This window comes from Alligator mississippiensis, chromosome 2 (genome assembly GCF_030867095.1).
Source record: "Alligator mississippiensis isolate rAllMis1 chromosome 2, rAllMis1, whole genome shotgun sequence".
Lineage (NCBI taxonomy): Eukaryota > Metazoa > Chordata > Crocodylia > Alligatoridae > Alligator > Alligator mississippiensis.
This window is the reverse complement of record NC_081825.1, coordinates 128,419,893-128,443,483: the sequence shown is the minus strand read 5'-3', so window position 1 is coordinate 128,443,483 and position 23,591 is coordinate 128,419,893. Positions and strand designations below refer to the sequence as shown.

Below are 23,591 nucleotides of genomic sequence, written 5' to 3'. Positions count from 1 at the left end.
TGATCTGGAAATTTGGCAGCAGGGGAGTGGCAACAGTGTTAATTGACAGAACTCCCAGAGCTGCAGCAATTAACACTGGGGTTGCTCATTCTATTGCCAAAATTTCCAGACCTGTGGGGAGCCCCATGAGCCAGATGACAACTTCATGCACCAAACCAAGGCCACAGACTGACTTGGCACCACTCATCCAGCCCACAACACCAGATGAGTTGAGCATCATTGCTCTAGGCCAATGGTACCCAACCTTTTTCCCCGCCCAGGCCAGGTGGACAGTGCTCAGTCTGTCCATGTCCAAATCTGGCTGGTGGGCCGAATCTGACATGAGGGGTGGTGATGTGTGGCCTGATCCAGCCACATGGGCGGGGTGGAGGGGAGAAGGGGGCATGGCCTGGTCTCAATCTGGCCATGTGGTAGGGGAGAAGGGGTACAACCTGGCCCTGATCCAGCTGCATGGAGCTTGGAAAGTTCACAGTGGGAGAGAGGTGCCAGTAATACTTGCCACTGCTCCCCTAGCACCAAATTTCCTGACCTGTGGAGAGCTCTACAGGCCACATTTTTCCTGAGGGCCTGGAGTTGAACATCCCTGTTCTAGACAAGGCCAGAAATGTCCCAAGGGTCTATCCAGTGGCCTCCATTGTTCAAATGCAGTGTACTCTAGTTATACATTCCACTTCTTGATAACATCATTGGCATGTCCTTTATACCAGGAGTATTAAATTCATCCAACCCCACAGGCCAGATGAATGGTGCAGGGTCAGCCCATGGAACAGATTGGACCTGCAGCCCAGCCCCACGTTCCAAATCCAGCACGTGTCCTAGAGCAGCTGGACTGGGTACCACATGCCAGGGGCAACGCATAGCGGGTGCATGTGCACCCCCCGAGCATGGCAGTGCACCCCCTACAAAAAGGCTGCAGGTGGTCACCGCTCGCCATTCCCTCCCCTCCCCCACTGCTGGTGTCAGCGGTCCCCACTGGCTGCCACCAATGCTGCTGGCAGTGTCTGCACGTGGTCACTGACCCCTGGTCAGCAGTCGCCACCCCCCACCTCCACCGTCAACAGCAAATACACTAGCATGGAGTTTAACATTGAGCACAAAAACTTGTGTTCTCAAAGTAACTTTCTTTTCATTTGCACCAGTAGCAAAGCATAAACTGATTTTAAGGTGCTTGCAGAGAATAGAAAAAATGCCTATGTAGTGTTCTTCTACAACATCTTCCCTGGGGAGGCAGCTCAGGATTCATATCGGTTCTGGGGCTGTCAGCCATCTTCAGTGAAAATACCAAATGAAGAGGAGGGAAGGAACATAAACACTGAAAAAGGAAGTGCTGTACCAAGAGAATGAAGAGTTTAGTCAATCCTAGTGAGATTGACTGATAGGGAGAAAAAACAAAGAAAGAATGTCACTCTGTAAATCCTGACCTACATGGTGGAAGAAAGGCAAAGATACTGGTGTGTAATAATGCCGGATTTTAACAAGAGCAATGACCTCATTATAGAAATAACTTGAGTTACCTGCAGTTGAGTTTACTTTGCTTAAGTGAGAACAGCCACATTGCAAAATAAGAACAGATTGAATGTTATTAGTAGACGTTAACAGTTATGAACCCAAAAAGATGACAAAGCCAGGAGGGAAATACAGAGTGCCTGAGTGAGGGAGTAACATAAAAGGAATGGGGGTTACAGAAAATACAATGTTAGCCAACTAAGCCCGGGGGTGGGGGAGGAGGTTCATGATGCTGAGAGAGAAAGAAGATAGATACATACAGACCTGTACAATGGTCCACAATGGTGGAGGAAGTAGGTTGAAGAAAGTTTCTTAGTCCATATAGAGCCTCATTGCAGGGGTCCTCTTCAGGTGGAGTGGGGTGGTCCGTTGTTGATGATTCTTTTCAAAGTTCATCAAGTGCAGAGGTGGGTTTGGGTGTTCCCCTCTGGGTCTGGGCCAGTGGCGGTTGGTGTGCTGGCGGTGGCCCATGATGTGCTCCAGGTAGATGTCACAGGACGAGCGGATCGTGTCCAACACCGTGAGGCAGCACATCAGCTTAATGTAGTGGCAGGAGATGCAGCAGGCATGCAGGATGCTCTTGTTGCTGGGGTCCCAGGCTCTGAACGTTCCCATGATGAGTACGTCGACCGTCATGTTGTAGCCATGGCCCCTCAGGATATGGGCCAGTGGGGGCATATAGTTCTCCAGCTTGCAAGTCCGGGCATCGGAGAAGTCTTGGTGCCAGTTCTTGAAGGGGATGGTCACGTCCATGATCACAATCTTCTTGGCCTCTTCATTCATGATGATGTTGGGGAGCATCTAGCTCTCGCAGCCTGGGATGGTGTGGTTCATGGAGATCTCCTCTGCTGCGGCCGGGATGGCCCTCACCAGGCAGTCCTGGACAGCGTTGTGGCAGAGCTGCCAGGCTCTGGCACGTGAACTGCAGCTGCATAGCACGTGGGGGAGGGTCTCTGCTATGTAGCCACCATTGGTACCTCTTGTCCCAGTGGCCAAAGCAGACGGCCACGTTCAGAGGCAGGCAGTTGAGGTGGGTGGGGTGGAGGAAGTGCCAGTCCACGAAGTGTGTGAAGTTCCCGCTGGTTGGGTTTGGCCCTCAGGTTGCCAGCGTACTTGTTGGAGATGGCATCCTTCAGGAACCGATCCAGGAAGGTCCCCATGAGGGGGGCCATGGCGATGCAGTCAGTGTGTGGGGCTGGTTGCAGGGAGACTTTCAGCTCCCGGTGTTCCTCAGTCCAAGTCCAGGTGCAGCCGATGTATTTCCTGAGGCGGCACATGGCGTTGCAGGCTCGGCTCCACAGTGAGGCAAAGTCGCTGCTATCTCTGTCAAACTCGCCCTCCAGCGAGCCGCTGAGAAAGGTGGCCAAGTCATGTCCAGTCAGTTGCCTCACCATCCTCTTGAGGGTGGTCTCCTTGAGGGCATTGGTGTTGATGATACTCACTATCGGGTCAGGGCAGGTCAGGAGGCAGAAGGCGTGGGTGGCACCGCGGTGTCACAGAGGTCTTCCATGCAGGGGATGTTGGCACCTCCCTGCTAGTAGGGGACATGCAGGATTTCATTGCTGGCCCTCAGAGGCAGGTGCAGCCACTTCAGTAGCCACCAGATCTCAGTGTCTGCCTTCTTGAGGGGGGTCTTGGGGACTGCTGAGCCTCTCAGGATGAACACAATGCGAGGGATGAGGAAGGTGTTCACCGCATCTGTTTTCTGCCAGGGGGCCAGCAGGGACAAGTCCAGCTTGTAGGCATCTGGCATGATCCTGTCGATGGTCTCCTCCAGTGTCTGCCTGACCCAGTGGCCAGTGGACATCTGCAGGTTGCAGTAGGCCTCACTATCATGCAGGTGCCTCATCGCCTGGCCATGGATCGTGAGGGTGGAGTCCAGGTCGTGGCTCTTCTGCCTGCTGTCCAGGGCCATCTGGAGGGTGAAATTGCGTTCATAGCAGCCCTCCATTGACATAAAGCCCTTCTGGCTCTGGCTGATAGCCCTGCCTGTCATTGCCCAGTTGCTGATGTGGGCCAGCAGGCAGCTGGCGTACAGCTTGGTGATGGTGGAGCACAGGGCGATGGGTCTCCAGTTGCCTGGGTCAGTCGGGTCTTCCTTCTTGTGGATGAGGACTGTCATGGCTTCTCTAGGGTCGCACTTCTTTAGGAGACTGTACCTGATGCCGTCCTTGCCAGGGGCGGTGTCCCTGGTTCTCCTGAGGCGGGCTTCCACCTCCTGTGGCATGAAGGCATCCTTGAACCCCTCTGCTTGGCAAACGGGGGTCAGTGCTTCAATGTTTGCAGGGCATGGGGCAGCAGCTTCTGCTGGGAGGTTGAAGATCCCGCTGAAGTAGTTAAACAGAGTCTCCCGAAGGACTTGGCAGAGAGCCGAGGGTCCCTCCAGGATCTCTCTCAGTACCTTGGGACAGTTGGCCCGGTACAGCTTCTGGATCCGGGAGGCTGCTGCTGGGTTGTAGCATTGGTGCCTGGGTCATCTCTGTGGCTGCGGTCTGTGGTCCTGTTGTGTCGACCGTCTGTTGTTGCCCCCCAAGGGATGGCTGGGCTGGGCGGCTGCTGAGAGCTCCTGTGAGCTGGGCCACCGAGGCCTTGAGGGCCTCGAAGGTGGTGGCCCAGGAGAGCTCCTCCAGCCAGAGAGTTTGCCATGGGGTGGGCATCCTCTGCTGAGGGGCAGGTTCCACATCTGGAGGCCCTGACACCATCAGGAGATGGGGGGGCTCCCGGTGGCTCAGTTCCTCCAGGCGGCTATAGGATCCCCAGCAGTTCAGGGGCATCGGCTGGCTCTGGGGACACAGTGGGAGGGCTGTCCAGTCAGGGTGTTGTGTCCAGTCAGGGATCCCTGGGTGGAGGCATGCATGGTGGCATTGCTGGGGTGGGTCTCTCTGCTGGGAGGTCCCTGGAGGTCTGGTCTGGTAGGGTTGCTGGTGGGGTGGCCAGTCTGGTGAACCTTCACACTGTGGCCTGGGTCCGGTGGGCCGGGGCGGTGGACCTCACCAGCATGCTGGGTCTCCTCTCAGCTCCATGGCCCTCACATCCCTTCTGGTGGGTCTTCGGGAGCTTCAGGGCCTTGAACTTGGTGCCACAGAGGACACAGTAAAAGGCTAGGCACAGCTGGTGGAAGCGCCATAGATGTTTGTGCAGGTCATTGTGTGACCTGTATTGTCTTGGCAGGTGGCAGGTCGGGCAGAGCAGGTTCACAGGGAGGGAGAAGGGGAGGAATGTGAGAACTGCCTCGTTTGCACCCTTGCTTGGGGTGTCCATTGGGGGGGGGTTCAGTGTCAGGGAGGTCTGGGGCTCCTCCACCAGAGTGGGGAGGTCCTTGGTACTGTCCTCCTTGGGACCACCAGGGTCTGGAGGGCATCACCACTCGGGGCCTGCTGTCATTGCCAAGCAGCTATGGGGGTCTGGAGGGGTCCGCCATCACTCAGGGTGCTTTGCCGTCGTCCGGGGGGCATCCTCAGGATCTGGGGTCCTCTGCCGGGAGGCGGCTCTCATCATCCAGGGTTTTGGACTCTGAGAGTCTCGCTGACTCTGTGGGTCTGCCAATGGCTGGGGGTCTGCCACTGCCTGTTGGGGTCCTGATGTCATGGGAGCGGTGCGTTGGGGTTCATTGCCGACTCAAGTTCACTGGTCCATCCTCCTGGGAGGGTCCTCTGGAACCTGCAGTCAGGGGTCTGCCATAGCTGGGGATCTCCTGGCGTAACTCGAGTGTTCTTGTCAGTGGATCAGGGCGTCATTGGCACCTGGGGGTGTTTTGTCCATGTTCCATCCTCTGAGTACAGGCGTTTGCCTACTTCCATCGGGGGGGGGGGGGGGGCGCCCTGGTCTTTGGCAAACTGTAAGACCCTTCAGTTACTCACCTGAGCAACACAGTCACTTGTGCAACCAGCACTCTTTTGGACATACTGGGGGCACTGCCTTCCCTAGCCCGTCAGGACTGACAAGAGCCCACGCTGCACCAGAGGGAAGAAAAGAGGGCTGCTAGTCAGTTCCCTTTCTAAGACAATCATTCAGGCAGTCTGCTGGACTAGGTTGGTGCTGGTCCTGGAGGTAGTGCAATACCAGGCCAGGCACAGGAAAATAGAAGCGGTTCTCTGTCTTTCCAGCAATTAAACTGATAAGAACAGATTGCATTATATTAGTAGATGTTAAGAGTTATGAGTCCCAAAAGATGATAAAGCCAGTAGGGAAATACAAATCACATGAGAGGGATGGGGGTGAGGAGGATAACACAACTAGGTTACAGAAAATACAATGTTAGCCAACTAAGTCTGGGGGTGGGAAAAGGGCACAGTACTGACCCTGGTGTGACTTGAACACACGGCCTTCTGATCTGGAGTCAGACATGCTGCCATTGCGCCACAGAGTCAACTATACTTAAAATGAGCCACAGATCTATATAGAGCTGTACAGACCCTTTTTTTCCTGCAATACATAGTGTTTGTGCTAGATGCTGATGAATTTTTTTTAATTCAAGCTCAACAGGGAAAGCTTACTGTTATCCTCTTGTTTCTTCTTATGGGCTGATCCAGTTGAACATATCCATTGTTCACCTGGATTGAACATATCCATTGTTCAAATAAAACACAAAGGTGTTTGAGTTCAAAAGCGCACCGCCACCAGTTTCTCAGCACTGATGCACATTTCACCATTTATACAACTGCACACAATGCAGCACCAGGCGCATCAGCTTGCGTGCAGAGCAGACTTGATTAAAGCAGAATCGAATCAGAGCAGAATCAAGTCTGCTCCAATGTGCTGGATCTCTGGCGCATTGGAGAGGACAAATGTATATGTATAAATGCCCTTGGGACTTTTTTCCATGTGCTCCAGGATGGGGAGTGGGGTCTTTTAATTAAAATGGCTCTTGGGAGCCTCTCTTCTTAAAACACCCATAGCGTTTCATGAATCCAGTGTCCCGCATTTTCAAATGGCAGCAGGGGCACTTTAACTAAAACTCATTGAATGAGCTTTACTTAAAGCACCACCACCACCACCATTTTGAAACATAGGGATGCTGAATACACGAGACGCTGCAGCACACTGGAGCACTGTGATTAGAACACTCCAGCAGACTTGATTAATATAATCGGAATGTATTAAAGCATGTGTATAGGTGCTTGTGGGTATTAAGGACCTGACAGATGTTACATTTGTTGCAAATTATATGCAAGTATTCCACAACAAAAGGTAGCATTGCAATTGGCCACACATTAAAATTATCATGGGATACCACTGTGCCACAAAGAAGTTGCTGTTTCAATGAACGACTTTGTGGCTGATCTGCCATTTTTATCCAAGACAAATTGGTATAACATCTGCCAAGTTATAACTAGTTTGTGATAGTCACATATAATGCACAACAAACCTAACATCTACCAGGGCCTAAGATCTTTGTTTTTATTTCCTGGCTCTGGAAGATGATTGTAGGGTAATGATTATAAAAAGCAGAGTTAAATATAACAGTATTCCATCCAGTTGGGATCGTTGTTGGGGTCTGAATCTTGATCCTGTGGATGTAAGAGGATGAAGTTGTATCACTTGACCTCTTAGACCAGAAGTGGCCAAAATATGGCCCGCAGGTCAGATCTGGCCCACCTGGCAACTTTGCCTACCAGTTCACTGTATCTGGCCTGGCTCCAGGCTGTCCCTGCTGTACTCATATTGGGCTGAGCCCAGTTTGCTCCCATGGGGGCAGGGCAGCACATGCTCCGCTCCCACCCACGCCCACAGTATGGCCCTGATTCTATCCCCGCAGGTAGGAAAGTGGTGGCAGCAGGTAGGGGAAGTGGTGGTGGTGGCAGTGGCAAAGGTGGGGAAGCGGCAGTGGGCAGATGGAGGGAGAGGAGGAAAGAGGACAGGGTAGCAGGCAGGTGGGAAGGTAGGATACTGGCAGGTGAAGGATGGCAGGGGGTGGTGGGTGGCTAGCAGGGGAGTGGTGGTGGTGATAGCAGTGGTGGTAGCGGTGGCAGTGGTGGCAGTGGCGGACAGGTGGAAGTGGTGGTGGTGGCAGGCAGGAGCAAAGCGGCAGCTGGGCAGGAGCGTGGGGCCTGCGCCAGTGCCCTGGGGCCAGGGCCTACAGGGAACTTGGGTAAGGCAATGGGAGAACAGAACGCAGGATGGCAGAGGTGCAGTGTCTGCATGACTCCATCATGAGGGGCTTGCATGCACTTCTCAGGCTCTCCACTCAAGCTGTGCGCCTCTGGGGGGAACCCCACATGATACAGCCAGCAGCCCAGTCTCACTCACTGCTATGTGCAGGTCATGGGGAATGGCAAAGAGCTCTGTGCTATGGAGCTGGGCCAGCTCCACCCCTTTTTCTGCTGCCCCAGGCAAACCCTAGGTCCTGCACCTCAACCTTCATCATGTGGAGCTTCTCCTGGTGGCGTGGGGTTCAGGCATGTGAGCCCCATGCAATGGAGCTGGTGGCCTGGCCACATGCAGTCTTGCGCCACCAAGAGGCTGCACCTGCTGCTGCTGCTGGCGGCAGGGGCTGTGCACAATGGGGGGGCATTTGTAGGGGGACCCCCCCCACACACACCCACACCCCGCCAGCCATCCTCCCCCTCCACACAACCAACCCACACATCCCCAAAAACACCCCCTACATACCCACAATATCCCCCCACACCTCCACCCCCACATTCATACCCCCACACCTCACATACACACACACCTATATCCCCTACAAAACCCATACCCACCCACACCCCTCATACCTACCCACACCCCCCACATGCATCCACACAACACCTACACCCCACATACACACACCTACAGCCCTCCCAACCCCCATACCCCCCCATAATATACAAGAGTAAGACTTCATTTTGAGCTATTATGCAATCACCTGTATATACACAATGCAAACATACATAAGTCAGGACAAAAATATTTTTGAAATAGAATTAAAACATTATTGTAGATGTTTGATTTTTAGTATAGAATTTGGGTTTTTTTCTAGTTCCAAGGTGGCAAACTCCCTTCCCAAAAGGAGTACTGCTGGTGGCAAGGGGAGGGACTTCCAGTGTCAGAGGTCAGGTTTATAATTGTCACACTGACCTGATGCCAAGAGTGAAAATTCCAGTTTTTCATCCAGCAGCCTGTAGTGGATCCCTACCCCTCTGGAACCAGCTAATGGAACCAGTTTCAGCACAGGCTAAATGAGTCTGTTCAGTGGGTGCTGGCAATTTGGGGCTGTGGGCTCTGTTCCTGGAGGGGGCTAGATTGGACCATTCCATGTCAATAGTGGGGCTTGATGATGGAATTGCAAACTAGCACATCTGGATCTGCTAGTAATGAAAGGATTTAAGTACAGTGTAACTGCAAGTGACAGAAAATAGTACTTTGAGCTTTACAGTAGGCCATGTAACATAGAACCAAAACTCAATGAAATAAACATTTACAATGACATTGCCTGTACAGACAGACACTTACATAAGGTTGGAGGGGGAGGTGTCAGTGGTGGGGCTTTGCCTGCAGCGTGCTGGGCTGCTCTGTGGGAAGGTCAGCCACCATGGCCAGAGCTGGAACTCCTGCTGTAGTGGCAGTGCTTTGCCCAGTGTGCCAACACCTCAGCTCTCACTTTGTCATGGGCTGTGCTGCTATGGGAAGCCCTGCCACTATTGCCGGAGCCCCAGAACTCTGGCTCTAGTGGCATCAGTGCCGTAGCAACCAAATTTGATGCCCAGGGCAAAGCCTGCAGTGACAGCCTGCCCTCAATCCGCACACAGATCCTGGGAACGCACGACCCCATTGCTTGTCCAGGAGTGACGCAGCAGCAGGATTTGCTCTCTCTGTCCCCACACCCCTCAAATGAGCTCCTTGCAGCTCTGTCCTGCACCCCATCCTGGCTAGGCAGCGCCTGTTAGTGCCCCTTCATTTCAGCACCCATGGCCATGAATGACACGTAGCCCCAGAGGCTGGGGGGGGGCATGGTGACCACCCGCAGGTGGTGGCAGTGGTGGGTGGCAAGTGATGACCAGCAATCAGCGACCACCCACAGATGCCGCTGGCGGTGTCGGCAGTGAAGTGGCGTGTGGCGAGCAGTGACCACCCGCAGACACTGCCGTCGGTGTTTCGCCAATCTCAGGGGGTGCACGTGCATCCCCTATGCCTCGCCAATGCCCAGGGAAGTTGCCCTGATCACCCCCCTCGTCTCCTTGCTGGGTGGCATAGGCACATTCATGCACAAACACTCCCTGCACAGTCTTGGTCTGGGCACTGGGGGAGCAGGGGGACCCCTTACTACTCAGGATAGCATGAAGCAACAGCTTCATAGATGTGGCCTGTAGGGATGGGTATTTTTGGATCAGTAGGATCTCAAAATACCAATGGAACTGTGATTCCACCAGTAGACATGCAATATTTGATTGCATCCTAATTTAGCATTCTGGTTCTGCACCAGGATGTGGCAAATCAGAAGGCCTTCCATCTGGTATATTAGAAAGCTCTTCTCAGTATTGCTTACACTGATCTTGTACAATTTTTCAGTATGCTTACCTTTGAAACTGATGAAACAGTTATCCTGAAATTTGGCAATAACAGCTGTGAGTGCGCAGATATTCTAACATTATTCGGTGGAAGAACTGAGAACTAAACTTGTGGTCTTTGGGACTGCATGTTTATTAGTGCAGTTGCCATTTGGCAGTGTGGAGTGAAATTACTCACGTATTTTCCTCCTTGAACTCAGGTGATAGATTTAACTATCTGTATGATTTTAAAACCATTTCAGCAACAGTAAAACAGAATTACTTGCAATACAAATCATAACAGTTGACAGTATGGCAAATGCTTCTGGTGTAGTACTTAAGAAATGTTAATGGAATTGCTCATGATGGTAAGCCACACTATGTTAATAAAATCAAGTGTTTAATCATAGTGGTATACATTATTGCAAAATTCATTATTACGCATTTTAGAAACAAATCTCTAATATTGGCAGTTAGAAAAGGATTAAATAATGGTATGTGCATCTATTGAAGTTAAAAAAGTAGAAAGAAAGATGAACTTGTACATAAAGGAATAAGATCATGGAGTGCGTGGGCCTAGACAATTCATATTATACATATATCCCTACAGAACTAAACAAATGACCAGATGCATTATGGGCACTTTTTTTCTCATCCTCAGAATCAAAAAGAAATAGTGCTGGGAGTATGATATTAGACAACATGGACCAATGGTGTGATGCTGTCAGCCAACTTTTATGTCATTTGTCACATAACATTAACTGCATACAGATTTATTATCCAATTCCTGGTAATGCATCCAGATCCAGATTCAGTATGAATGAGAACAAAATTAATAGATTTGGCTTGATTATGGAATGGCATTCTGCGACCAGTGCACTAACTACCACAAGCGAGCAGAGAGCAGATTTAGACTGGACATTAGGAAGAACTTCTTCACAGTTACAGTGGCCAAGGTCTGGAATGGGCTCCCAAGGGAGGTGGTGCTCTCCCCTACCCTGGGGGTCTTCAAGAGGAGGTTGGATATGCATCTAGCTGGGGTCATCTAGACCCAGCACTCTTTCCTGCCTATGGAGGGGGTCGGACTCGATGATCTATTGAGGTCCCTTCCAACCCTAACATCTATGAATCTATGAACTACTAGCACATTTGGATTTGCTACCAATGAATGGATATAGCAGTGTAATTGTTAGTGATAGAAAAGTAGTTGAGCTTTGCAATAGGCCATGTAAAATAATAAACATTTGAAATAAAAACATATACAATGACATTGTCTTTACAGATACTTCCCCCCGCCATGTAAAGCATAAAGTTTTCAGTCCTATATTTAAAAAGTAAAGCCATAGAACTGTCAATCAGTTTCCATGATGTCTTATGCTATTAATTAATTAGTACAGTGGGGGTCAACCTTGCAGGCAGGCATGCTGCAAGTTAGCTGTGCACCCTCTCTAAGCACCACTCTGATCCTGTTCTGCTGCCTTGTGCCCAATCTGCTGCTCTGATTTCTGCTCCCTGTCCTATCCACTACTGTGCTGCCTGCCCTATCCCTGACCTGCCATGTGCCATACAGAAGCTGCTCATGCCAGTTTCAGCATGCACATTGCAGGTTGGCATACTTGACTCAATCTATGTACCTTTAAACAAATGGGGTGGTTTTCAGCTCACCATTTATACTCCCCTAATATTTGATCTTACAGTGAAACTATATTAGAAACCACAATAACTTCCATGGGAACAGATTTTAATGTAATTGTAACAAGGGAGGCCTTCTCTGGGCCAAGTTCCCTGTGGCCTGCCCACCTGTTTCTGGGCTAACTGCTTCTCACCCACCATGCCTTGCTGTTAATTAATTAATTGACGTTAATTAAACAGGAGGCTGCCCATTTCTTCCCCCAGTGCCAGGGAGCACTATCTGTGGCTCTGTTCCTCCCCTACGCTGCAGCCCAAGCCTCACAGATGGCATCCGAATGTTACCAACATCACCGGCCTCACACTGGGCCCCAGAATCCTACTAGTTGAGCCCCACTTGAAGCTCTCCATTCAGGCGGCCTATTCTGCCTCCATTCGCAGCTGCATTGCTCCCTGAGTTGCTTCCCCTTCGGGTATGGTCCCCCGGGACCTTTGGCTCACTAGCCCTGGCCCACCTCCAGGCCAGTCAGAGCCCCAGGCCCTCAGCTCTTGGGTGTTCCTAGCGGTGGGCCCCCAGCCCTTCGACCCCTCCAGTCATGGTCCCAGCTTGGACCAGTCAGGGGATGTTCAGACGGGTTCGTAAGTCCATGGCCTCACACTCTTCCTCTGGGGTCTACCTTCCAGATCCTAAAAAAAGGGGTAACCCACCTGGTTGTGGGGGCTAGGGGTTAAGGCGCCCCAACCCACCTTTCACCAGGGTGGTAACTGGCCTGGCATTTTCTGGGGGCTCCCGTGCCACTGGGAGCCCTACCAGGCCATCTACTCCCAGCAGGGTGCAGCTTTAGTTCATACCCAGGAGCCTCCTATCCATCCCCTACAGCTCCTCCCTTACCTCCAGTTGATACCAGCAGCCCTACAGCGAGGCAATGTTGTAGTCTGTCCTTCCAGGCAGCAAAATGCCCTGTTTATATGGGCACCCCTGAATCCAAAGTGGCTGCCCTCATCAGGCACCTGCTGGCTGCTTTCTTCAGGCCCTTAAAGTGGCAGGCACAAACAGTGCCCTGCCACAGTAATAAATGACCATACTAAGATAGACAAATTAAGAAACAAGACTGTGAAACCTTTTAAAGCACAACCTCCTATGTGGGCTATTCTATACAAAAAAGTGATAATACATTACTAATAGACCATTCAGGTGGAAAAATAAAGCACTCAAGGCTGCTAGAACATAAGTATAAAAAGCCAAACCATGCAGTTAATTTGCATCACCTGTTTTCATGGGTGGAATTAGATTTTTTTTTCAAAAGGGTGCAGAAGGTGAGATGCATCATCACATATAAAACAATACGTTTTTCTCCAGTTAAAAATAAACTAGAAACGTTACTAATAAGCTAGAAGTCGAGGGCTGTTCTAGTCAGTTTAAGATTGAAGCAAAAACAAATTTGACTTCATGAATAGGTTAAAAAACCATCTGTGGGGCCATGAAATAGGAGCTTCATTACCAAGAGCAGCTAGCAGACAGCAGAACTGCAGGGAAAAGGATAGCTTGATTGGTGGACTACCAAGACTATTAAAAAGAAGATAAGGTAATTAACACCGTGGAATGAAGGGTTTAGAAGGGCTCAGATAAAGTGTAATGAATCATTAAGTCAAGTGACTCCCTCAGCACAGCCTGAGTAGAACTGCTGCTGCCACTGCTAGGCAGTTGCTTTTAAACTTTTGAGTGGACCAGGAATCAAAGAAAATGCAAGTATGCCAGTGCAACACCCACCTCTCTCCCCTCCCCTCACCCCGATCTGCCCCTGCTTGTTATGAATTTGTACTGCTTTAATCATGTCAATCTATAAGCTTGTTAGACTCCAGACACCCCTTAAAATGCCAGCTTTTTAAGCACAGAAAATATAGCAATTCTTTTGTTCCAAAGGACTCGAAAGACCACAAACAGCTCAGAATATTTTTGACACTATGGACTCCTTCTTGAAAGTATACAAACATATTATATGTTGCATATTATATTATATTGTGTGTCACCCTTAAAAAGGATCTTATAGCACCCTGGGGTTCTGTATCACCCTGGCTGAGAATCACTAGTACATAACTTGCTATAGTATGGCAAGCTGTTAAAGTCACAAGACCACTAACATGCAAAAATTGACTTAATAACTCCTACATGTTTCTGCCCTTGCCTGAGGCCTCCTTAGTTTCCAAAATATGTATTATTTAGTTTTTGCTCTTCACCATTTTTAAAAAATAAATAAGTTTAGATGTTCACACCTCTTTAACACCCAGTTCAGTGCCACTGAATTATATGGTGCTATTTAATCCCTAAGCAGCATAGGTCATTGTGCAGAAGCTGGTTTGCAGATTCAGGGTTGATATGGAAGTTTCCAGTTTAACAGGAACTTTACATCTTTATTTTAAAAAACCCTGAAGAAACCTCATTATAGCAACAAGCCCTTCCCCCTGCCAAAAACATAAAAAGTAAACACTGGGTGCATCTACACATTCATTAATGCACTGTAGTTACTGCACATTAAGTTTAGTAGTTGAATAACCAAAGTACTAAATCAATGCACAGTAACTCATGCTATTGCACACTAGTGCTGGCGCAAGGTTTTTTTTGGACAATACCTGTGCAGTAGCCTAATACTACTAGGCAGTAGTGTATTAGCATGGGTTTTGCCCAGCACGCTACTGTAGTGTTATTAGGCTACTGTGCAGCCAGCATCTCGTGTAGACACACCCACTAAGTACCATGCAAATGTTTTGTTGTTTGATAAAGGAAAATGGGTTCATACAGGGAGAACATGGATTTAACCCTGAATTGTCCCTCCCCTTTTTTTTTAAATTCCTTTTTTAAAAGTATTTTTGCATAAGTTCAAATACCACCCTAAGAAGTCTACAAACAGTGAAGAGAGGCCAAATGCAACAGCTTTGAACTAAGGTCTCAAAAATAATGGATAAAAGGAAGATAAATTCAGTAATATAATACAAAAAAACAGTTTACAATTTTTGGATTAATCCAGAAGTTGGACTGTCCGACTGGCGTCCCACGGCTCACATGCAACCCCCAAGGGGTTAACCTGTGGTCCCCAGCTCCTGGTCCAGACACTGTTCTCCCTCCCTCCTGCTGCCCTGGCTAGTAGGATCTCACCTCTCTCCCCCTTTCCCCCCACCCGCTGCAGTTTCTGCTTCCGGCTCTGGGGGCAGGGCAGCACAACACAGCACAGCCCACAGGTTTGAGGGAGCCAGCTGCTAGAGTGGGGAGATAGGGTGTGGAAACTTGGGAACTATGATTACACCATTGCAGTGGGGAATGCCCACACAGAGCAGCATGGGAGGGAGTACCCACTGCACAACACAGTAAGGGAATCATGGGGCACAGCATGCATAGCACAGGGCCTTGGGGGAATGTACAACCCATGGAGTATATGGCTGGGGTGGCGGGCTATGACCTCCAGCTACTGAGAAATTGGACACCCCTGATCTAAAGCAGAGGCTTCTACAGTACAGCCTGTGAACCCCTTTGGTGCTGCTTGTGGCAACAGTAACTAGTTGTTCCCAAAGTGTGGCCCAAGGGGCTCTTAGACTTCATCTGACCCCGAGACTTTATCTGACCACCCAAGATAGCTCCTATCAGTGGCAGTCCCTCAGAGTCAAGGATGATGTCCATCAGGCTTGATGGATCCTCAGGTGACTGAGGAGCCCAATTCTGGATACACACATTCTTCGGCAATGGGGCCATGTTGTTGTGCAGGGAGTGGGACTCGTAGTCCGGGGTTGGTCTCTTTCTCCTTTCTCTGCCACCACTGTTCTGCCTCAGTATCGAGTCATTGGGCCTCGAAGTGGCGTGTCCCTTGGTGGACCAGGTGGCACCACACCGAACGGTCAACAGTTTGCTCTTTCCAGCCATTGGTGTTGATGCCTCCATGCTTGAGGGTGACCTTGAGTGTGTCTTTGTACCATTTCCTTTGGCCACCCTTTGAGCATTGGCCAACGGAGAGCTGGGAAAAGAGAATCAGGTGAAGGAGGCGGTTCTTGGACATCCGGACACAGTGGCCTATCCATCGGAGTTGATTTCTCAAGAGCAAGGCTTTGATGCTAGTGGATGCAGCTTCATGGAGGACACTCTCACTGGGCCAACTGTCCTCCCATTTGACCCCCAGGATTCGACCGCTGGTGAAAGCTCTCGAGGGTCTTAATGTAGTGTTGGTAGATGGTCCAGGTTTCACTGCAGAAGATGAGGGTGGTCAGCACGACAGCCTTGTAAACTAGAAGTCTTCGTTGACTTCTGAAGGTCTCTATTTTTGAAGACACATTGTTGCACTTTGAAGAAGGCGGCACTGGTGCAGTTGACCCGGTGCTTCTTCATCGATGATAACCCATTGAGAGAGGTGGCTGCCAAGATACAGAAAGTGCTCCATGTACTCCAGAGCCTCACAGTCTATGTAGATAGCACGAGGGATGTTCAACTGGCCTGGGGAGGGTTAGCGGAGAACCTTCATATTGGCAACATTCAAGAACAGGCCAAGTCTCTTATACGAAGCATTGAAGAGATCTAGGGTTGCTCGCACATCCTATACAGAGTGAGCCATCCCACAGCAATTGTCCGCAAACTGAAGGTCATGGATGTCCTTGGTGGTGAGTTTCATTTTTGCCTAGAAGTGCCCAAGATTGAAAAGCTTCCTATCTAGCTGATACTGGATACTGACACTGGATGGTAGATCATCTCAGATGAGGTGGATGATGATGGTTAGGTAGATAGTGAACAGAGTGGGGGCAATCACCCTTCAGAAGCAAAACTTTGGGAACCTTTCCAAAGCCTTAAAAAACTTTTCAGGATGCACACTGCTACAAGATGTAACTACACAGTGACATGTGAGAAATGGAAAAAAATCTGTTTAATCATGCCTGTTTAATCATGCCTTTAATCAGACCAACCTCTGAGACCAATGCAGGGTTGTTCCTATCAACTGGTTTCTAGCAATTTGTTCAGTTGGATGTTAGTAAAATAAAATACATAGAGGTTTTTGTGTTCCATTTTGTTTACCATTTGGTACAACATTTTTATCATTTTAGTTTTAAATTTTTACTTACCATCCTGTAAGTATTTCATAATAAAACTATGTCGCTGCACTATTCATAGATTCATAGATGTTAGGGTCGGAAGGGACCTCAATAGATCATAGAGTCTGACCCCCTGCATAGGCAGGAAAGAGTGCTGAGTTCAGATGACCCCAGCTACATGCCTATCTAACCTCCTCTTGAAGACCCCCAGGGTAGGGGAGAGCACCACCTCCATTGGGAGCCCATTCCAGACTTTGGCCACTCTAACTGTGAAGAAGTTCTTCCTAATGTCCAATCTAAATCTGCTCTCTGCTACCTTATGGCCATTATTTCTTGTAACCCCCAGGGGCGCCTTGGTGAGTAAAGCCTCATCAATTCCCTTCTGTGCCCCCTTGATGAACTTATAGGCAGGCACAAAGTCGCCTCTCAACCTTCTCTTGCGGAGGCTGAAGAGGTCCAGCTGCCCTAGTCTCTCCTCATAGGGCTTGGCCTGCAAGCCCTTAACCATATGAGTGGCCCTTCTCTGGACCCTCTCCAGGTTATCCACATCCCTCTTGAAGTGCAGCGCCCAAAATTGCACGCAGTATTCCAACTGCGGTCTGACCAGCGCCCGATAGAAGGGAAGTATCACCTCCTTGGATCTGTTCGTCATGCATCTGCTGATGCACGATAAAGTGCCATTAGCTTTTCTGACAACTTCTTCACACTGACGACTCACGTTCATCTTGGAGTCCACTAGGACTCCAAGATCCCTTTCCGCTTCCGTGCCACCAAGCAGGTCATTTCCTAGGCAGTAGGTATGCTGGACATTTTTCCTCCCTAGGTGCAGCACTTTGCATTTCTCTTTGCTGAACTGCATCCTGTTGTTTTCTGCCCACTTGTCCAACCTATCCAGGTCTGCTTGTAGTTGTTCCCTGCCCTCCGGTGTGTCCAATTCTCCCCACAGTTTTGTGTCATCTGCAAACTTGGACAGAGCACACTTCACTCCCTCCTCCAAGTCGCTGATAAAGACATTGAAGAGTATCAGTCCAAGGACCGAGCCCTGCAGGACCCCACTGCCCACACCCTTCCAGGTCGATACCGACCCATCCACTACGACTCTCTGGGTACGGCCCTCTAGCCAATTCGCCACCCACTGGACTGTGTAGTCATCCAAGTCACAGCCTCTTAACTTGTTCACCAGTATGGTGTGGGATACTGTATCGAAGGCCTTCCTGAAGTCTAAGTAAACAACTCCTGCATCCAGGTGTTTTGTAACCTGGTCATAAAAAGTAGCTGGGCCGGGTGCCCTATTAAATCAAGGTCCCCAGCTTGTTTATTATTTTCTCCACCTATGTATTTACAGATCTATTCAATTTAGAGGTGAAGGCAGGTGGGGGTGGAAAAGACAAAGACCCAATTCTGGAAGCGCCATGGTGAACCTGACCAATTACTTAATGATATTTTTAAAAATTAATATGGCATGACAATATGTAAAGCCAGGTATATACTTTATAGTGCTTACGAAAGCCAGAAAACAGCCGGTGCTTTGAGCAGTGAAGAGCTGGGCCAGAGCAACATTTCTTAATTTCTTGTCTGATTTCATCCACTGTGGGGAAGTACAAGTTACCTTACGGATATAAGTGCATAGATGCAAATAAGATGTCTATTTTACTGGATGCAAAGCAAGATCTGGAAGAAACAGTTACATGTGGATGGACGGTGCTCAGCCAGGTACCACAGTTGTTGGTAACATTTCATTCCCCAGCTTGTCCTTTGAATACATTCCTTTTAAGTTGAAGGTAAATAGGAGCAAAAAAAAAGTGAGGCTCAGTGTTAATGGAGGTTATCTCAAGCCCATTGCACACTCAGGTCCCTCACTGCAGCATTTTGCATGCAGTTGTTAGGCCTGGTTACAGGCCCACAGCATCAAGGCTCTTCTCTCAGTTCACAGACCTCTGCAGTCTTATAAATGTAGCAGGCTTACCTTTCAGAGCTTGGGTTGAAGTCCAGGCTTGAGATCCTGCTGTTTTGATTGGTGGAGCCCATCCACCAATCAGGAGGCAGCAAGAGAAATACCATCATGCCCCTATCCTGAGGGGAAGGGGAGAAGAGCTCTCCCAGACCTGATTGAAGACTGCAAACTGTCAGATCTGGAAGACTTCGGGGGGCAGAGCCCTGGAGCATATAAAAGGAGCTGCGTGCCCAGCACAAGGGGAGATGCCTTGAGGACTGAGAAGAGAGAAGAGCGAGATTTAGAAGAGCTGAGGATTGCTGCTCAGCAGGGCAAAGCAGTAGCCCAGGAAGAGCCACTGAAGACTTCTATCAGTGGGGAGCGGGGGATGGCTCCAGCAGTTAGGTTCTCAGTGCACAGCGTGGCACACAGTGTCCAGACCCTGGGAACTACATGAGGCGGCTCAGGTCTGCAACCTCTGGTGTGCAGCCAGAAACACAGTTCACAGGCCGGTGCACAGAGCAGGATCTTTGGAGCCTCTGGGGCGGCTCAGGTCCTCAACCCCCAGAACGAGGCTGGGAGTTTGGTGCAGGTGGCGCTGCATGGAGGGCGAGAGACCCTGGGATCCACTTGAGGTGGCTCGGGTCTATAGCTGCTGACACGGGGCAGCAGCTCAGTGCAGATGACGCAGCTCAGAGGGTCTGGGAACAAACCAAGCCCTGGTGCTGCACAAGGCTGTCCAGGCCTCCAACCCCTAGCATAAGGCAAAACGTCCACTACACACAGAGGTGCCTGTGGCCTTAAGCCAGGACAGTGGCAGCAGAGTCAGGAGGCAGGAAAACCCAGCAGGGGCAGAGTTTGATCTGGAGAACAAAAGGCAACCCTCCGGGACTGCAGAGTAATAGTAAGTTACCCTGGAGATAGGATTCGCACAGGGGAGCACCCCTCACTGGGTGTGGTATATCTGTGTGTGTGTGTGTGTGTGTGTGTATATATGTAACCTATGTACATAGATTTTATATATATATATATATATATATATATATGTCTTTACCCTTTAATGGTTTTGTTGTGATAATAAATCTGTATATAGTTAAGTAATTGATTGACTGGATCTGACTCTATAGGGGACGGAGGCAGCCACTGAGCTGTTGTGTCCCTCCACAGCACGCTGCCCTGCCAATAATTCCCTCAATTGGAGACGGGAGTACAAACCCGTGTACACCCAGACTACATAAACAACTCTACAGTGCCTTCCCACAGGTACCCCCGATAACCTCCTTCACACCTCTAGCCACTCTCCAGCCTTACTGATTTAGCCAGCAACATTAACTCAGATCATTTATCTTCAGTGTAAAACTGTCTTTAGTGCTTCCATAACTCCAGACTCTACAGAGCCACTTCTCTGAGCCTGGCAAAGACCAATCTGAAGCCCTATTGGTAAGGCCAGCTTCAAAGGCCCTTGGCCCCTACTCTCCTAGCCACAGCCTGCCTCTTCCGGGCAGCTGAGGTAACTTTCTTATGGGTGTCATTAGCGGAGTTCTCAGATGAGCTGTGTTGATTATCCAATCAGTGGCCTGTTAGAAATTGGCTGAAGCTATTCCAGGAGACTAATTTTTCCAACATGGCATAATGTACTGTTCAACCCATTCACAATAGCAATCTCCTGGTTTGCTTTCAATAGTCACTGGGAGATTGATGCCAATTCCAGTAGACTCCCGGCCAGTCCAGGAGGGTGGCAATCCTATGGCCTGTTGATCAAGCCCTAGAGTCCTGCAGCTTCCTGGCTCTGCAGTCTCCCAGTACCAGGGCTAGGTGCAATAGCACCACCAAGTCTCTGCGTTCCCAGTGGATCCTGTAACATCCTGGAGCATTTCTGGGGCTTTTTGAGTTGTGCAGCCTCAAAGTGGTTCTGACTGGGCTCAGGAGCCTGGCAGCAGCTTCCACAGTTCTGAAGCTTGCCCCACATTAGGCAGACTGGGGTCTTCTTAAAGGTGCCCCATCTTTCTCAGGTACTCTCTTCCTTGTCAATGGGGCTTTCCTAAAAGAGGATGGTCTCTCCTAAGAAAAATGGTTTGTCTTATATAAGTTTTAATCAGGGCAGCTTGACTTTCTCTGGGTTACCCCATGTGTGTGGCCACCCTGGTGGTCACTGGCAGTGGGTGGTGGGGCCACTGGCAGTGGGAAACTGGCAGTGGGTGGTGTTTTACACAGCTTGTCTTGCCTGAATGGGGCATCCTGAATTATAGATTCTTATCTGATTGCCTGGATTAGCTTTTGTGACTCTGCTATGGGCTTACTGTTCCTTTGCTTTTCTCTCCCAGCATTGTCCCCCTCCTCTCTAGTTCTCTCTTTTTCTCTCTTTCCCCTTCCCTTATCTTTGCTAAAATTATTCTAATTTTTCTCCTCCATATACTCTGCTTTCTGAATGTCCTTTCCCAGCACCTGATGAAATGAGCTTGGATTCCTGAAAGCTTGCGCTGTGTGTGTGTCTGTGCGTATACCATATTTATGTATATACGAGCAAATTGCACATCAAGAATGATGGGGGGGGGCAGAGCCCTGTGTCTGCACCCCACCCCCCAATCCAGGCCCATTCCCCCACTTCCCCACTCTGCCTCCACCATTTTGGGTTCGGCCCTGCTCCCCACCCCGCCGCTGCGCTGGGCCCGGGCCCACTCCTTCCCTCCCCCCGCTGTCCCCACAGTCATGGCAGGGCTCTGCCACCACCTCCTGTCCCGAATGCTCTTGGAGCACTCTGATTGGTTGTTTCAGACAACCAATCAGAGTGTGAATTAAGTGTTATGGACAGACAGACTAAGGCTTTTATAATATTAAAATATATGTATGTGTGAATATACCACATTTATGTGTGTGCGTATGTGAACCTGTATATATGTTTCAGGGATGTATTTGGTAGCCGTGTTGGTCCGAGACAAAAAGAAATGCAAAATTCTAGAACTCTTGGTTCAGAGATGAGACTTTTATTAGGTCGACTAAGAAATCACACAAACAAGTGATTTTTTCTTCTGCAAGCTTTCGGGAACATGAGCCCTTCCTCAGGGACAGGGCAAATTAAAGATGATAAAAAGTCCCCATAAGTGCAATAAACTTAATTTTTGCACAGAGGAAACTAAAAGTGGAAGTCTGTTGCTCTGGGTCCATGAGTGTCTGAGTTGCTCTTTAATGTGCAGATAAGGCAGGATTCCTTCCCTGGTGGTGTCAGATGGCAGACAGTCAGGGAGGTGTAGAACTCTTTCTTGTTGTTCATCAATGAAGTTTAAATCCAAAATCAGCTAAAATTTGGTATGTTTCATGTTTTGGGAATGTATTTGGTAGCCATGTTGGTCTGAGACAAAAACTTTTCATTCCATCCAGGAAGAGCACACACCAACTGCTGAAGCTTCCTTAGCCTGACGAAGGGTTTTTGAACCCGAAAGCTTGCTTAATAACTATTCTCCAACCATTTGGGTTGGTCTAATAAAAGATATCAAATTCACCCAAGGAACTTTGTCTGCCTATGTCCTTAGACCAACACGGCTACAACCCAAACCCCTGGAAAATCTATAGCACTCTTGGTTCAGAGATGATACTTTTTATTAGGCCAACTAAGAAATTGCAAAAACATTATTATTTTGCAGTAAAAGATAATTATTTTTGCAATTTCCTAGTTGGTCTAATAAAAGGTATCATCTCTGAACCAAGAGTTCTAGAGTTTTGCATTTCTTTTTGTGGGTATATAACATATGTGCGCATATATGTATATGTGTGTGTATACCACATGTATATGCAAGTGTGTATATACACCAAATTGATGTGTGTGCATACATACCATATTTGCATATGTGTACATATGCATGTTGTGTATATACCATATTTATGTACGTGGGTATTATAAGTGTACTAGCTAATTGCCCATCAAGAATGACAGGGGGAAGGGGGAGAGGAGCTGGGATGGAGTGCCACCACCAAACGCCCCATGCTGCTGCTGTTCTGCCTCTTGCAGGGACTGGGGTGGGAAGCCTTCCCCACCCTCTGGTCCTCCAAGTGCCCTTGGAATCATGGTGGTGCTCCCCCATGCTTGGAGCACTCTGATTGGCTGTTTCTGTCAGCCTATCAGAGTGTGAATACAGTACAGACTGTGCAGGCTGGGCCCCGATCCCGCCGCCAAGTGCGAGTCGGCGGGGGCGATCTGCGGCCCGTCTTTTGCGCACGCAGGCTGTGGCCAGCAGCCCGGGCACGCGGGGTCGGAGAAAACCGGTGGTGAGCTAGAATTAGTCACAAACGCGTAGTGGTTGATTGAAAAGATTGTTTACTTACACCCAAAGATGGTAGTGGTGTAGGCTGGACAGGTTTCCAGGCGCAGCTCCGCTTAAATCCTCACTAGAGGACTACGACAAATTCGGTTGCTCCCACGGAGTTGTTTAGGCTCCGCAGGTTCGGTTCGGTTCCCTGGTCTCCTGGAGTTGTTTAGGCTCCGTGGGTTCGAAAATTGGGTTTACAGGAAAAGGATACGTCTTGGATTGCGATCGGCGACGGGGAGAGGCTAGAAGTGAAAGCTCCGTGGGTTCAGTTATTAAGCTTGAGAGAGGCGCGTTGGGTCCACAAGGGTCCGCAGCGCTTGGAGATCTTCACACAGCACGAAGTCTCCTCCTCCTGGCGAGTTGGAGTTGGAGTTGGAGTTGGAGTTGGAGTTCGTGTTCTCTCTCTCTCTCTCTCTCTCTCTCTCTCTCTCTCTCTCTCTCTCTCTCTCTCTCTCTCTCTCTGACTTGGGTGGAAACTACCCAAGCCTTTTGTACGGCTAGCAAGCCAATAGCTAGCCGCCACGTGTGCCTACATTTGGAACTGGCCAATAATGTGGCGCAAATCCAAATACAAATGGCGGGAATTCCTTTGCAACGTGCATTACCAGTATGCAAAAGAAATGCACCCTGAAAAGAAGCTGTGATTTGGCGGGAAATCCCCCGTTGCACCAGAGTTCTCTC

At 49.4% G+C, this 23,591-nt stretch overlaps 1 long non-coding RNA gene and 1 other non-coding gene across 2 annotated transcripts; both read right to left on the bottom strand.

The window, feature by feature from the left end:
* Positions 1 to 5,803: 5,803 nt before the first annotated feature.
* On the bottom strand, positions 5,804 to 5,875 carry TRNAW-CCA (transfer RNA tryptophan (anticodon CCA)). The gene has a single exon. It is a non-coding gene; the product is annotated as a tRNA-Trp (tRNA).
* Positions 5,876 to 18,146: 12,271 nt separating this feature from the next.
* On the bottom strand, positions 18,147 to 23,300 carry LOC132248359 (uncharacterized). Its single transcript, XR_009459538.1, has 2 exons — positions 22,927 to 23,300; positions 18,147 to 18,884 (listed from the first exon to the last, which is right to left on the bottom strand). It is a non-coding gene; the product is annotated as an uncharacterized LOC132248359 (long non-coding RNA).
* Positions 23,301 to 23,591: the final 291 nt, after the last annotated feature.